Source organism: Erinaceus europaeus, chromosome 16, assembly GCF_950295315.1.
Source record: "Erinaceus europaeus chromosome 16, mEriEur2.1, whole genome shotgun sequence".
Lineage (NCBI taxonomy): Eukaryota > Metazoa > Chordata > Mammalia > Eulipotyphla > Erinaceidae > Erinaceus > Erinaceus europaeus.
Genome location: NC_080177.1, coordinates 77,908,602 through 77,924,944, shown reverse-complemented (window position 1 = coordinate 77,924,944; position 16,343 = coordinate 77,908,602). Strand labels below are relative to the sequence as shown.

The 16,343-nt window shown below is 50.5% G+C and overlaps 1 protein-coding gene across 5 annotated transcripts in view; it reads left to right on the top strand.

The window, feature by feature from the left end:
* Positions 1 to 961: 961 nt before the first annotated feature.
* The window catches only part of PSEN1 (presenilin 1), a 56,666-nt gene continuing 41,284 nt past the window's right edge, over positions 962 to 16,343 (top strand). For all 5 annotated transcript variants that reach the window (XM_007521745.3, XM_060175516.1, XM_007521744.3 and 2 more), the window contains exon 1: positions 962 to 1,086. The gene's annotated coding sequence lies outside the window, so the exon portion shown is untranslated. The remainder of the gene's footprint in view (positions 1,087 to 16,343) is intronic.

Below are 16,343 nucleotides of genomic sequence, written 5' to 3'. Positions count from 1 at the left end.
GAGGGAGAGAAAGAGACACCCGCAGACCTGCTTCACCGCCTGTGAAGGGACCCCGCTGCAGGGAGCCGGGATCCCCATGCTGGTCCTTGGGCTTAGCGCCACGTGCGCTTAAACCGCTGCGCTACCATCTGACCCCCCTTATTTTTATTTTAATGCTTTTTTATGTTGCTATCACAGAGAGGACTTGGGGGGAAGAGAGCCAGCTTCATTGCAGTCTCCTGCAGGGGGGAGCTTGGGACTTGCACACGGACCATATGCATTACCGCCACCGGCCTCTCACTCTAAGTTTTGAATTCATTGGGTAGATAGTTGGCTGCATTACAGGTAAGTGACAGAAACGCTGGATTTATGATGCCAGAAGCACACACTACCTCTTACATAGAAATTTTCGTTTCCCCCCCCCCAACAGAAATGCACAACGTATTTAAAATTTGAAAACGATTAGACTCAACCAGCTCATGGGGAAAGAAAGGGATAACTTAGGGTATTCTTAAGGGTTATAACAAAATCAGTTGATAAAATCCCAACATTGATTCATGGTAAGAAAAACAGGTCAGTCGTAAGAAAGTTTTTGTTTTGTTTTTATCATGTTATTGGGGCTTAGTGGTTCTTACAGGACCTTACTGACATTGAGTACAATGTCTCATGTCCCCGTGATGGGGCTGCCAGTTGGTGGCAACCAGGAAAGCCCCCAAGCTGCCAAATTTTCAGCTTTGGTTTATGGTGATGCAGGGGATTGAACCTGGGACCTCGGAGCCTCAGGTCCTAGAGTTTGTGTGCATAAACGTTATGGGAACTGGCTCTCTGCAGTCTCGGATGCCCAGCAACCTCAAACTTCGGCGCTGCTCTGAGCCGGTCGCCTAGATGCCGGGTGGCGCGTTGAGGGGGTTGGTCCCTGCGCCGCACCGGAAGCCCCGCCGCGCCGCCATCAGCGGGTCGGAGGCCAATGACCGCAGGACCGGAAGTGACGCGGCGACGTCTGGGGGGCGGGGCCCGGCCGCTTCCGAGGCCGCGGTGTCACATCGGAAACAAAGTCCGCGGCGCCGGGCAGGGACTGCGGCCACTGCTGTCGGCGGCCGCCTGCGGGTAGGTGCGCGGCGTGCCGGGAGGGGAGGCGCCGTTGTCTCGAGGCCGACGCGGGCGGGCTGAGCCCGGCGGTCTGTCAAGTCGACGGCCCCGCGTCCTGGACGAGGAGCGGCGGGGTGCGGCCCGGCGGGGCGGGCGCCCGTTTCTGGGCCTCGGGGTCCGGGAGCTGTTTCCGGGGGCGCAGCCCCTGAGGGCGGGAGAAAGCGGAAGCGCCTCGAGCCGCTGCTGGAACTGCCGGCCGCGTGTCTGTCCGTGCGTCCGTGCGTCCGTCCTTCCCGGCGCGGGGGCCGCGAGCGGCGTCCCGGCGGCCGGCTCGGGAGGCGCGGAGGACACGCCCCGGAAGTGCGCGGCGGCGGCGGCCGCACCTGGCGGGCGGGCGGGCGGGCGGGTCACCTGTCCCGAGGGGATGGGAGGTGGCTTGCCAAAGCCCCGCTGCACTTCTCTTTTTATTATTATTATTTGATAATTTTTTAGTTTATTTTAATAGAATTCTTTAAAAAAATTTTTTTTGTATTTTCCCTTTGGATGCCCTTGTTACTACTTTATTCTTTTATTAAAGAATACTTTGTATTGACTTATGATTGGATAAAGACAGAGATGCAGAGGGGAAGGGGAGATGGAGAGAGAAAGAAGCAGACAGACACCCGCAGCCCTGCTTCACCCACCCGTGAAGCTTCCCCCCTGCAGGTGGGGGCGGGGGGCTTGAAGCCGGGTCCTCGCGCACTGCAGCGCCAGCGCCTGGCCCCTGTTATCTATTGTTTTCTTTTTATATTTATTTTCCCTTTTGTGGCCCTTGTTGTTTTTCATTGTTGTTGTGGTTGTTGCTGTTATTGATGTCGGCGTTGTTGGACAGGACAGAGAGAAACGGAGAGAGGAGGGGAAGACAGAGAGGGGGAGAGAAAGACAGACACCTGCAGACCTGCTTCACCGCCTGTGAAGCGACTCCCCTGCAGGCGGGGAGCCGGGGCTCGAACCGGGATCCTTAGGCCGGTCCCTGCGCTGCGCTTAACCCGCTGCGCCACCGCCCGACCCCCGCTTGATTTTTTCGATAGAGACAGAAATGGAGAGGACGAGAGACAGAGACCCCCGCAGCCCTGCTTCACCCACTCGTGAGGCTTCTCCCCCTGCAGGTGGGGCCGGAGGCTTGAACCCGGGTCCTTGCGCTTAAGCCACCGCCTGGGGCCCGCCCGTCCTCCCTCCGCAGCAAAGGCCTTGACGATGCGGGAGGGCTGTGGCTGCGTGTGCGCCTGCCATCTGCTCCCATCTCCGAGCGCAGGCCGTGGACTCGGTTCATCCGTGTGTCTCCCCACCTCCTGCCCTCCCTCTCCGCCTTGAGCTTTTCACCTCTCTCTCTCTCTCTCTCTCTCTCTCTTTCTTTCATTTTTAAAAAATTGTCGTTATTCACTTATTGGGTGGGGACAGCCAGAAATTGAGAGGGCGGGGGAGATCGCGCGGGAGAGAGACAGAGACCCCCGCAGCCCTGCTTCGCCACTCGGGCAGGGCCACCACCCGGCCTGCTTTTCACTTCTCCGCGCTTTCTCTTTCTTTTTTCTTTCAAGCATTTTAAATCTGCTTCAGGAAAATGGAGAACACTCACATGCTAGAACATGAGAGGGAGAGAGAGAGGGCGAGGAAAGCCGAGGTACCACTTGATGATGCTGTAAGGAGGAAGAGCTGGAGAGGCCCACAGGTCCAGCGTGTCCGCCGCCACCTCTCCCAGCCTCACCTGTCCCTGCTCCCGTTTCCTGGGCGCCGCCCCTGGGTCCATCAGCGTTTCCCCCCTAGGAGTTTGGACCCCAAATTCTTCTGGGATGTTGAAGGACGGAGTTTCGTGCTTCTGGGGCCGCTTCTTGCTGAGTGTGGGCAGCTGCCTGGAGGCCCCAGACAGACCTGCGCTGACCCTGGTATTCCCCTGGCGGGGTAGGGCTCCGGACACTTCCCCGTGTGGTCAGCGTGGGGTCGTGGCGGCCTCGGGGCCTGAGGGCTGATGATCTGAACGGGAAAGAGCCACGCTGACTTTGATGCCGACACAGAGAGAGAGAGAGAGGGAGAGAGAGAGGGAGAGGAAGGGGCTGGGAAAGAGCCACGCTGACTTTGATGCCGACACAGAGAGAGAGAGAGAGAGAGAGGGGAAGGGGCTGGGAAAGAGCCACGCTGACTTTGATGCCGACACAGAGAGAGAGAGAGAGGGAGAGAGGGAGAGGGAGGAAGGGGCTGGGAAAGAGCCACGCTGACTTTGATGCCGACACAGAGAGAGAGAGAGGGAGAGAGAGGAAGGGGCTGGGAAAGAGCCACGCTGACTTTGATGCCGACACAGAGAGAGAGAGAGAGGGAGAGAGGGGAAGGGGCTGGGAAAGAGCCACGCTGACTTTGATGCCGACACAGAGAGAGAGAGAGAGAGAGAGAGAGGGAGAGGGAGGAAGGGGCTGGGAAAGAGCCACGCTGACTTTGATGCCGACAGAGAGAGAGAGGGAGAGAGAGGGGAAGGGGCTGGGAAAGAGCCACGCTGACTTTGATGCCGACACAGAGAGAGGGAGAGGGAGGAAGGGGCTGGGAAAGAGCCACGCTGACTTTGATGCCGACACAGAGAGAGAGAGAGAGAGGAAGGGGCTGGGAAAGAGCCACGCTGACTTTGATGCCGACACAGAGAGAGAGAGAGAGAGAGAGAGAGGGAGAGGGAGGAAGGGGCTGGGAAAGAGCCACGCTGACTTTGATGCCGACACAGAGAGAGAGAGAGAGAGGAAGGGGCTGGGAAAGAGCCACGCTGACTTTGATGCCGACACAGAGAGAGAGAGAGAGAGAGAGAGAGGGAGAGGGAGGAAGGGGCTGGGAAAGAGCCACGCTGACTTTGATGCCGACAGAGAGAGAGAGGGAGAGAGAGGGGAAGGGGCTGGGAAAGAGCCACGCTGACTTTGATGCCGACACAGAGAGAGGGAGAGGGAGGAAGGGGCTGGGAAAGAGCCACGCTGACTTTGATGCCGACACAGAGAGAGAGAGAGAGAGGGAGAGGAAGGGGCTGGGAAAGAGCCACGCTGACTTTGATGCCGACACAGAGAGAGAGAGAGAGAGAGAGGGGAAGGGGCTGGGAAAGAGCCACGCTGACTTTGATGCCGACACAGAGAGAGAGAGAGAGGGAGAGAGGGAGAGGGAGGAAGGGGCTGGGAAAGAGCCACGCTGACTTTGATGCCGACACAGAGAGAGAGAGAGGGAGAGAGAGGAAGGGGCTGGGAAAGAGCCACGCTGACTTTGATGCCGACACAGAGAGAGAGAGAGAGGGAGAGAGGGGAAGGGGCTGGGAAAGAGCCACGCTGACTTTGATGCCGACACACAGAGAGAGAGAGGGAGAGAGGGGAAGGGGCTGGGAAAGAGCCACGCTGACTTTGATGCCGACACAGAGAGAGGGAGAGGGAGGAAGGGGCTGGGAAAGAGCCACGCTGACTTTGATGCCGACACAGAGAGAGAGAGAGAGAGGAAGGGGCTGGGAAAGAGCCACGCTGACTTTGATGCCGACACAGAGAGAGAGAGAGAGAGAGAGAGAGGGAGAGGGAGGAAGGGGCTGGGAAAGAGCCACGCTGACTTTGATGCCGACAGAGAGAGAGAGGGAGAGAGAGGGGAAGGGGCTGGGAAAGAGCCACGCTGACTTTGATGCCGACACAGAGAGAGGGAGAGGGAGGAAGGGGCTGGGAAAGAGCCACGCTGACTTTGATGCCGACACAGAGAGAGAGAGAGAGAGAGAGAGAGGGAGAGGGAGGAAGGGGCTGGGAAAGAGCCACGCTGACTTTGATGCCGACACAGAGAGAGAGAGAGAGAGGAAGGGGCTGGGAAAGAGCCACGCTGACTTTGATGCCGACACAGAGAGAGAGAGAGAGAGAGAGAGAGGGAGAGGGAGGAAGGGGCTGGGAAAGAGCCACGCTGACTTTGATGCCGACAGAGAGAGAGAGGGAGAGAGAGGGGAAGGGGCTGGGAAAGAGCCACGCTGACTTTGATGCCGACACAGAGAGAGAGAGAGAGAGGGAGAGGAAGGGGCTGGGAAAGAGCCACGCTGACTTTGATGCCGACACAGAGAGAGAGAGAGAGAGAGAGAGAGGGGAAGGGGCTGGGAAAGAGCCACGCTGACTTTGATGCCGACAGAGAGAGAGAGAGAGAGGGAGAGAGAGGGGAAGGGGCTGGGAAAGAGCCACGCTGACTTTGATGCCGACACAGAGAGAGAGAGAGAGAGGGAGAGGGAGAGGGAGGAAGGGGCTGGGAAAGAGCCACGCTGACTTTGATGCCGACAGAGAGAGAGAGAGAGAGGGAGAGGGAGAGGGAGGAAGGGGCTGGGAAAGAGCCACGCTGACTTTGATGCCGACAGAGAGAGAGAGAGAGGGAGAGAGAGAGGGGAAGGGGCTGGGAAAGAGCCACGCTGACTTTGATGCCGACAGAGAGAGAGAGAGAGAGAGAGAGAGAGGGAGAGGGAGGAAGGGGCTGGGAAAGAGCCACGCTGACTTTGATGCCGACACAGAGAGAGAGAGAGAGAGAGAGAGAGGGAGAGGGAGGAAGGGGCTGGGAAAGAGCCACGCTGACTTTGATGCCGACACAGAGAGAGAGAGAGAGGGAGAGGGAGGAAGGGGCTGGGAAAGAGCCACGCTGACTTTGATGCCGACACAGAGAGAGAGAGAGAGAGAGAGAGGGGAAGGGGCTGGGAAAGAGCCACGCTGACTTTGATGCCGACACAGAGAGAGAGAGAGGGAGAGAGGGAGAGGGAGGAAGGGGCTGGGGCCGCTGTCGGGGGCTGACAGTCGTTAGCCTGGGGCTACCCGCCTGCCCCCAGCATGACTGTCCACAGGGACTGAGTTCTGGCGCCAGCCACCAGGAAGGCCCGACCGCGCTGCCCCGGCACACGCTGCCCTCCTCTCTCAGATCTGGTGCCCTCCGCTCCTGCCAGCCACTGGGGTTCGGTCAGATTAAAAGGCGAGGTTTGCTTCTCGTCAGCACCTCCTGGCAAAAAGTCTTTCCCCAAACCTCTTCTGCCGCCGCTTCTCCTTTATGTGGGGGAAGGAGTGAGAGGCTGAAAAGTGTCCTGAGTGCAGCACCGCTGTGGTGGGAACTTTGATGACTGGCCGCGAGGGCCAGTGTGCGCGAGAGAGTAGAGGCGACCCGGCTGAGGTGCCGTGAGAGCTGGAGCTTTCGTGGAGGCGGAGACGGGAAGCAGGAAGAAGCAGGAAGAAGCAGGGCAGCCGGGGAACTAAGCGCGGGTTCAGAGGGGGACGAGGCTTGAGCAGAGAGCTAGTCTAGAGAGCGCGGCCATAGAGAGCTTTGGAAGCTTCACTTTGGAAGGCTCCCGGCTGACGCCAGAGTGTCCGGTCTCCCTAGGGACACCGCCCACTGGGCCACAGAACCTCTCGCAAAGCTTCTGGAGGGGAGGGGTAGCAGGGCTTTTGAATATTAGACCTGGTGTAGCAGGAAGAACCAGAGATTTAGAGCAGCGCTGTTCAGTGGAGATTCTGTGACCGGCAGACGCGAATTGTAGATGTTCTTATAAGTACATGTTATTGAAAAGAAATTAATTGCAAGGGGGAGGCAGAAGCCAGAGCCTCGCTTTCTCATTTTTATGGGGTGTTGGGATGACACTCAGGACCCCACGCATGCACCTTGGAGAGAGGCATTTACTGCCACGTCTTCATCCCATCCAAACACATTAAAAAAATAGAAGTAGGTGGGGGCCGGACGGTAGAGCGCAGGTTAAGTGTGCGCATGGCGCAAAGCGCAAGGACCCTGTGCTAGGACCCCGGTTCCAGCCCCCGGCTCCCCACCTGCAGGGGGGTCGCTTCACAAGCGGTGAAGCAGGTCTGCAGGTGTCTGTCTTTCTCCTGTCCTCTTCCCCTCCTCTCTCCATTTCTCTCTGGACTACCTAACAACAACGACAGCAATAACAAGGGCAACCAAAGGGAAAACTAGCTTCCGGGAGCAGTGGATTGGTACTGCGGGCACTGAGCCCCAGCGATAACCTTGGAGACAAAAAAAAAAAAAAATAGAAATAGGTAAAGTGAGTTTGAAAAATATATTTTACATAACCCAATATATCTTTGCTATCTTTATTCCAATGTATGATTAATGTAAAAATGTGCTTGCTGTCACTTCTTAAATTCATTTTTTTTAAACTTTTTTAAAATTATCCTTTTATTTATTATTGGATAGAGAAATTGAGAGTAGAGGAGGAGATAAGACACCTGCAGCCTTGCTTCACTGCTCGTGAAGCTTTTGCCAGGCGGGTGGGAACTAGAGGTTTGACCCCGGGTTCTTAAGTGCTATAATGTGAGCATTTACCCAGGTGCGCCACTGCCTGGCCCCTCCGCTTAGATTCCTAACGTGTCCACAAGCAGAGTCTCTTGCAGCAGCATCCCCAGCCTCACCTACCATAGAAATTCAATAAGTGGGGGCCAGGCGGTAGCGCAGCGGGTTAAGTGTGCGCACGTGGCGCGAAGCATAAAGACCAGCGTTAAGGATCCTGGTTCAAGCCCCCGGCTCCCCACTTGCGGGGGGGGGGGGGGGGGGGGGGGTCACTTCACAAGTGGTCAGTGAAGCAGGTCTGCAGGTATCTGTCCTTCTCTCCCCCTCTCTGTCTTCTCCTCCTCTCTCCATTTCTCTCTGTCCTGTCCAACAACAGCTGTAACAACAATAATAATAACCACAACAACGAAGGCAACAAAATGGGGAAGATAGCCTCCAGGAGCAGTGGATTCGTAGTGCAGGCACCGAGCCCCAGTGATAACCCTGGAGACCAAAAAAAAAAAAAAAAAAGGAAAAACCGAAATTCAGTAACTGTTCAGGACTCGAGGGTGTTGGCGCTGGGTTTCCACACTGCCTTGCACTGCTCTGCATGTAAACTCATCTAAAGCCAAGGAGAGAATGTAAGCTTTGCTGTGGATAAGCAGTGATTTGCAAATTATATAAAGTGATTAGTCAGTCTTTTTTCATTAAAGATTAGTTATATATTGCCCCTTTCTACAGGGAATTCGAGATAGCGACTCGGGCAATCACACCTACTACTTGACTGAAATTAAATTTTGAAAAGAAGAAAAATTCCTTGTAATTACAGGATTGCAGTCTCCTATCCACACACCTGAAATTCATACCCTCTAAAAGGCTGAAAGGCTCTTTGTAAGACACTTGACTGGGAAATCTGACCTGAACCTATTTACAGTCTTTATGTGATGTATACTTGCTTATATGTTTCATTATGTGTTTGATCTTACAGTTCTATTTAAGACCCTGAGGAGGCATTATAAAACTATGGTATTTAAAATAGCTATTTTATTTTAGAGGGAGTGATCGACCTCAGAACACTGCTCAGCTCTGTTTTATGGTGGTGCCAGGGACTGAATCTGAGACTCAGATTTGAATTGGAGCCCCAGGCATGAAAATCATGTGCATAACCAGTATGCTATCTTCCCTGCCCCAAACTATGGCATTACAGCATATATTTTTTAAATCTTTTACTTTTATTTTATTGAGATAGATAGCAGAACATTGCTCAGCCCTGGTTTCTGGTGAAGTTGGGGACTGAACCAGGGACATCAGAGCCTCAAGCATGAGTCTTTTATGCTCTCTCCCCAGCCCTATTGAGCTCATACTGTCTTTATTAAATGATATACATGAATCTTAAGCACATTTAATCCTGAGGGACACAATTAAAGGATTCTGGATTTGCAAGCCTTTGTTAAATTTCCTTGTATCTTCTACACCCATATAATAACCTTTTTATAAAATTTTTAAAATATATTTATTTTCCCTTTTATTGCCCTTGTTTTATTGTTGTAGTTATTGATGTCGTCGTCGTTGTTGGATAGGACAGAGAGAAATGGAGAGAGGAGGGGAAGACAGAGAGGGGGAGAGAAAGACAGACACCTGCAGACCTGCTTCACCGCCTGTGAAGCGACTCCCCTGCAGGTGGGGAGCCGGGGGCTCGAACCGGGTTCCTTCCGCCCATCCTTGCGCTTTGCGCCACGTGCGCTTAACCTGCTGCGCTACTGCCCGACCCCCATAATAATATATATATTTTTTTCCATTCCAGGGTTATTGCTGGGCTCAGTGACTGCACCATGAATCCACCGCTCCTGGAGGCCATTTTTTTCCCCTTTTTGTTGCCCTTGTTGTTGTAGCCTCATTGTGGTTATTATTATTGCCATTGTTGATGTTGTTCGTTGTTGGATAGGAGAGAGAGAAATGGAGAGAGGAGGGGAAGACAGAGAGGGGGAGAGAAAGATAGACACCTGCAGACCTGCTTCACCACCTGTGAAGCGACTCCCCTGCAGGTGGGGAGCCGGGGGCTTGAACCCGGATCCTTACGCCGGTCCTTGCGCTTTGGGCCACGTGCGCTTAACCCACTGCGCCACCGCCCGACCCCCCCCCCCCCCATAATAATTTTTTACTTAAAATCAACTGCGACAGGTTTGCTTTTCTGGTTATCGCAAAACTCAGTGCCTTAGAGCATTTTTTCTCACACTGGGTTCTGCTTGAGGGTCTGGGTCTTGTTCCAGCTAGGGCTATTCTGCTTTGCTTGTTTCATGCTGGGTTCTGGCCTCGGGCGTGAGACCATCAGCAGAAGTGCATGAAGTCTAGGCCAGCTACGGCAGCGGCTCACATGTCTGCTTTTGCCACATCTGCTAAGATCCATTGACCAAAGGAAGTCATAGGATGTGCAGAAACATGATGAATGAGTGGGTAGGACACGGCCCAGCTTGAAGCCCAGCCAAGTCACAGAGTAGTGGCCAGCATCACTGGAGGGAAGTATATTATTCCCTTGGGAAAGTCCCCTTAAGGGAATGAATATTTGCTGAATAATAAATAATCCGATCCATCCCAGATGGTTCACAGAAATGGCGTGGGTTGAAAGGAGGAAAAAAGAAAAATACCAAATAGAATACGTCATTGTCCTTGTTTCTTTTAGAGTCTCCCATTTCACCAAGCGTCCTGTAGCACTTGGGAAATTATTTGCTCATTGGGATGTTTCCACTATCTTTTGTTTTATTTTGGCTTTAAAAAAATGTATTTATTGGGATTCGGGCAGTAGCTCAGCGGGTTAAGTGCAGGTGGTGCAATGCGCAAGGGCCGGTGTAAGGATCCCGGTTGGAGCCCCGGCTCCCCACCTGCAGGGGAGTTACTTCACAGGTGGTGAAGCAGGTCTGCAGGTGTCTTATTTCTCTCCCCCTCTCTGTCTTCCCCTCCTCTCTCCATTTCTCTCGGTCCTCTCCCACAACGATGACATCAATCACAATAAAACAAGGGCAACAAAAGGGAATAAATAAATTTGAAAACGTTTTTATTGGGCAGGAGTAGATAGCATAATGTTATGCAAAGAGACTCTCATGCCTGAGGCTCCAAAGTCCCAGGTTCAGTCCCCCATTCTACCATAAGCCAGAGTTGAACAGTGCTATGGTTTTAAAAAAATTATATATGCTAGAGACAGAGAGAAATTGAGAGGGGAGTGGAAGACAGAAAGAGACACCTGCAGCACTGCTTCCACTGCTTGTGAAGAAGCTTCCATTTTAGGTATATTCCTAGGGGTCCATGACTTTGGTAATTTTTGCTTGAGCTTGGTAGTTAACATGGAGGTGGACAAAGAGTATTATCTGGGAAGATGTAGTAGAATCGCGAATGAAACTAGAAAGCTGGATTAGGGCAGAGAAGAGACTGTATAAACCCAGGTAACTGTCTACCACACCAGTCTGACTCAGGGCCCAGGTATATTCCTGTTTAGCACAGGAACCTGCATAGTGCTGAGTCCCTGTCAGTCTGAGCTCGCAGTCCATGGTCGCAGCTGGGAACGTTCTAGGCTGCACTCATTTCAGGAGCAGCCTTCCTCGAGTGGCAGAGTAGGCTGAAAGTGGGGCAGTCGCTACCATCGCTACTTCATAGTGAGGGCAAGGTCCTGGAGAGGCCCTCAGCAGGGCTTGTGATGATGGTGCTCCTGATGGAAGTGACCAGCGATGGTGGAGAGAAGAGGGGTCTATCAGACGTCTAGGCCCATCGGATCTATGGGGGAGCACAAGGATTCCCTGACTAGGGCCCCAGGTGTAGATGGGAACTTTTAAAGTGTCAGAGGTTCAGGTTGACTGGGAGATGCCCACCTGATAGACCACATGCTTTATATTGCACACGGGGGGGGGGGGGGGGGGGGTGAGCCCACCACCAGGAAACACCATGCGACGGGCAGGCTTCCTGGGTGGTGGAGTGGTGCTGTGGAGTCCTCTCTCTGACTCCCTTTCCTTCTCAGTCTCTCTCAAAAGAGTCCACCAGGACTGGTAGAATTGTGGATGCCTGAAGCCTTCGCAAAGCCCCGGCGACAGAAACAAACAGCAAACAAACAAAACTGGGAGGCTCTCCCAGTCTAGCTAGCTAGGAAAAGCGGTTGACAGAACACCACAACAGAAGGGAACACCAAGTTAGCGGCAAATTGTTTAAATTTTATGTTATTCATTCATTTATTTAAGGGTGACTACAGAAAGAAATTGAGAGGGGAAAAAGATAGGGAGAGAGAAATCATGAATAAAATTTAAAAAAGAAAAAGAGCAAAAGCAGAAAAAAAGAGAGAGGGAGAGACACCTACAGCACCGCCCCTCAGGATGCTCCCCAGTGCGGGCGGGGGCGGGGCGGGGGCGGGCCGGAGGGCTTGACCTGCCTTGTGCCTGTAGTGTGTGTGCTCAGGCAGACGCGCTGCCACCCAGCCGGGTGCGACTTTATTCTAAGTGTGAGCGCTCACTCGCTAATGATTTAGTATGTAAAGTACATCCCTGCCTTTCAAGGTGGCTTCTGTCTCACTCTTGGGACCTGGAGAATATTTGTCTTCTCTTGTTTTATTCTTCTGGGAGCATTTTCATTCTCTTTGCTTATAATGGACATTGTAGTTGCCTATCAGAGAAGAATTTCTTTCCCCTTGTATCTAATAGAGCAAGTGTTTGGGTTTTTTTGTTTGTTTGTTTTTACACCAGAGTACTGCTGAGCTCTGGTTATGGGGTGCTGGGGGTTGAACCTGGGACTTTGGAGCCTTAGGCATGGGAGTCTGTTTGCATAACCATTATGCTATCTACCCCTGCCCCAGAGCAAGTGTTTTGAGAAGAAATGGGTTGCAGTGAATTCAGGTGGTGCAGTTTGCTAGTCTTAGAGAGAGTCGTTAGCAGGTGGTCAGAGAGAAAGCACACCAGTATCAGGGCCCCTACTCCCACTTCTGCAGTTCAGGCCATATGAAGATCCTTACTTCCCAATAACTATCCGTATCTTTTCTCATTCTCAAGACACTGCTAAAAATGTTATCAAGTCTGTTAGTGTCCTTTTGTCATGCCGCACAGCCTGAATAGTGGGCTCATTGGCCGCCTTTATGCAGTGATCAGTTCTTAGCTGCCTCTGGATCACAATCAAACCTGGCTTTGCCTGTCTCCTTCTTTGTACCAACAATGTTTGTTTGTTCACCAGGCCTGACTGGAGACCTCGCTAGCCTTCGTCTAGCTTGCTGCCTGCCTCTGCTTCCTACTGAAGTCCAGAGTGCCTCTCTGCCTTCTACACAGGAAGATCATTGTCGCCTTGTGACCTTCAGTGTCTTAGTAAAGGCATGAACTTTCTGTGGGAAAGCTGAGAAGACTAGACTGGATATTAGAAGCCTAGGTTCTAGAGCTGGTCTTTTCTTCTGAAATTTGAGTTACTAACAATAGAGAAAAAGAAGGGGACCAGCCAGTGGTGTACCCAGTTAAGCGCGCACACTACAGTGCACAAGGACCTGAGTTCAAGCCCCTGGTCCCCACCTGCAGGGGAAAAGCTTCATGAGTGGTGAAGCAGGGCTGCAGGTGTCTCTCTGTCTCTCTCCCTCTCTAACCCCCCTTCCCCTCTCAATTTTTCTCTACCCAATAATGATAATAAAATAAGAGAACAGAGCAGTACTCTGGTACATGCAGTGCTGATGACTGAAATCAGTACCTTATGCTTGAGATTTCAAAGCTTTATCCAGTGTGATACCGCCTGATACCGGAACTGGTGTTTCTTGCCACATAACTGTGCTCTGGCAAATGCACTTTCCATGAACCTTATTTTTCATATGCAAATGTTGACCACATTTCTGGTGATCCTTATGCTATTTGCCCTAGGAAGCTTGTGGTATCTGAACAGATCCTGTAGCATAAGCCTTTTTTTTAAAAAAAAAAAAAAGATTTTATTTATTTATGAGAAAGACAGGAGGAGAGAGAAAGAACCAGACATCACTCTGGCACATGTGCTGCTGGGGATTGAACTCGGGACCTCATGCTTGAGAGTCCAAAATTTTATCACTGTGCCACCTCCTGGACTACAGCCATATATATATGTATATATGTTTATTTATTTATTTACTTATTACTTTTTTAAAAAAGATTTTATTTATTTATTAATGAGAAAAGATAGGAGAGAGAGAGAGAGAGAACCAGACATCACTCTGGTACATGTGCTTCCGGGGATTGAACTCAGGACCTCATGCTTGAGAGTCTAGTGCCTTAGCCACTGCACCACCTCTTGGACCACATATTTATTCCCTGTTTGTTGCCCTTGCTTTTGTTGTTGTTGTTGTAGTTATTCATGTCATCTTTGTTGGATAGGACAGAGAGAAATGGAGAGAAGGGAAGACGGGGAGAGAAAGATAGACACCTGCAGACCTGCTTCACCGCCTGTGAAGCGACTCCCCTGCAGGTGGGGAGCGGGGGCTCGAACCGGGATGGTTAAGTGGTCCTCGCGGTTTGCGCTGTGTGTGCTTAACCCGCTGTGCTACCGCCCGGACTCCCAACAAAAGCGTTATAAATTAAACTAAGATTATGTTAACTATGAGAGACTATCCGATGACACACTTAGTTGAACACACATGTTACATTGTACAAGGACCCAGGTTAAGCCCCCACTCCTTGTGTTTTGTGGTGTCTGTGTTTTGCATGTAAGTAGACAGCACGCTATGTAATGAATGGATAATCACTATTTAATTAATTTATTTATTTACCAGAGCACTGTTCAGCTCTGGTTTATGGTGGTGTGGGGAATTGAACCTCAGGCTTGAGAGTCTCTTTGCATAACCGTTATGCTGTTTTCCCCATCCGATAATCACCATCTGAGACTCCTATTTTACCTGTAAATGGAATATTTATTAATCTTTTCACCTGCATTGTACTTCCTAGCTCTTTGCTTGTTTCATCTGGCTAACACTATTTGTTTACTTTTTGTTTCTAAGTGACTGTAACAGATTGTAGTGGCAGATTTCTAAGGGTTTTTCTGTAATAGAGTTGTCGTTTATTTTGTTCTTTTTTTTTTTTTTTTTTTTTTTTTTTATTTAAGAAAGGATTAATTAACAAAACCATAGGGTAGGAGGGGTACAACTCCACACAATTCCCACCGCCCAATCTCCATATCCCACCCCCTCCCCCGATAGCTTTCCCATTCTCTATCCCTCTGGGAGCATGGACCCAGGGTCATTGAGGGTTGCAGAAGGTAGAAGGTCTGGCTTCTGTAATTGCTTCCTCGCTGAACATGGGCGTTGACTGGTCGGTCCATACTCCCAGTCTGCCTCTCTCTTTCCCTAGTAGGATGGATCTCTGGGGAAGCTGAGCTCCAGGACACATTGGTGGTGTCTTTAATCCAGGGAAGTCTGGCCGGCATCCTGATGACACCTGGAACCTGGTGACTGAAAAGACAGTTAACATACAAAGCCAAACAAATTGTTGAGCAATCATGGACCCAAAGCTTGGAAAAGTGGAGAGGAAGTATTAGGGAGGTACTCACTGCAAACTCTAGTATACTTCTGCTTTCTTACTTTGGTGCCATACTCCAAACTCAAGTCATTTTCTGCTTTGCGTTTCTACTTCTTTTTTTTTTTTTTTTTTTTTTTTTACATGCATTACGTTCCCCAGATTCCCATTTAGCAATACAACCCCCACTATTTCATTCATCATTTTTCATGGACCTGTATTCTCCCCACCCACCCACCCACCCCAGAGTCTTTTACTTTGGTGTAATACTCCAATTCCATTTCAGGTTCGACTTGTGTTTTCTTTTCTAATCTTGTTTTTCAACTTCGGCCTGAGAGTGAGATCATCCCATATTCATCCTTCTGTTTCTGACTTATTTCACTCAACATGATTTTTTCAAGGTCCATCCAAGATCGGCTGAAAACGGTGAAGTCACCATTTTTTACAGCTGAGTAGTATTCCATTGTGTATATATACCACAACTTGCTCAGCCACTCATCTGTTGTTGGACACCTGGGTTGCTTCCAGGTTTTGGCTATTACAAATTGTGCTGCAAAGAACATATGTGTACACAGATCTAAGTGACTGTAACAGATTGTAGTGGCAGATTTCTAAGGGTTTTTCTGTAATAGAGTTGTCGTTTATTTTGTTCTTAAAATAACTCAAAGTTACTGTTTTGGCCTATTTAAAAATAATTTTTTATTACCAGTGCTTTATGTGTGTATGTGTGAATCACTTTACTTTTTTAAATTTCTTTATTGGGGGATTAATGGTTTACAGTCGGCAGTAAAATATAATAGTTTGTACATATGTAACGTTTCTTAGTTTTCCACATAACAATTCAACCCCCACTAGACCCTCCTATGTGAATCAGTATTTTTATTTTGTAAATGTTTTATTCATTTATTAATGAGAAAGATAGGAGGTGAGAAGGAACCAGACATCACACTGGTACATGTGCTGCTGGGGATCGAACTCAGGACCTTGAGAGTCCAGGGTTTGTTTTTAATACTTTTTATCTTTATTGAATAGAGACAGCCAGGACTTGAGAGGGAACAGAGTAACAGAGAAGCAGAGAGACAGACTCCTGCAACATTGCTTCACTACTTGCAAAGCTTCCCTCTTGCAGGTGGGGGCTGGGGCTCAAACCTGGGCCCTTGTGCATTGTAACATGTGCGCTTAGTGAGAGTCCAGTGTTCTACCACCCTGACCATAGTGAATCACTTTAAATGGACAGTCTTCTGAGTTGCGGAGGCAGCATAATGGTTATGCAAAGGACTCTCATGCCTGCATCTAAGAGGTCCCAGCACCACCATAAGCCAGAGCTGAGCTGTACTCTGGTGTGGGTACTCCCACCCCCATCTCTGTCTTGTGAGAATAAGATAAATGAAATCTTTTTAAAAATACATAGTATTCTGGGCATCCACTATGGGTAAAATCAGTTGCAGCTTTTCCTTTCTGTTCCTGTAACATTTCTGGTTTTAACAGAGGTGGTAAGTGCTGCACTAAATGTTTTTGTAGAAA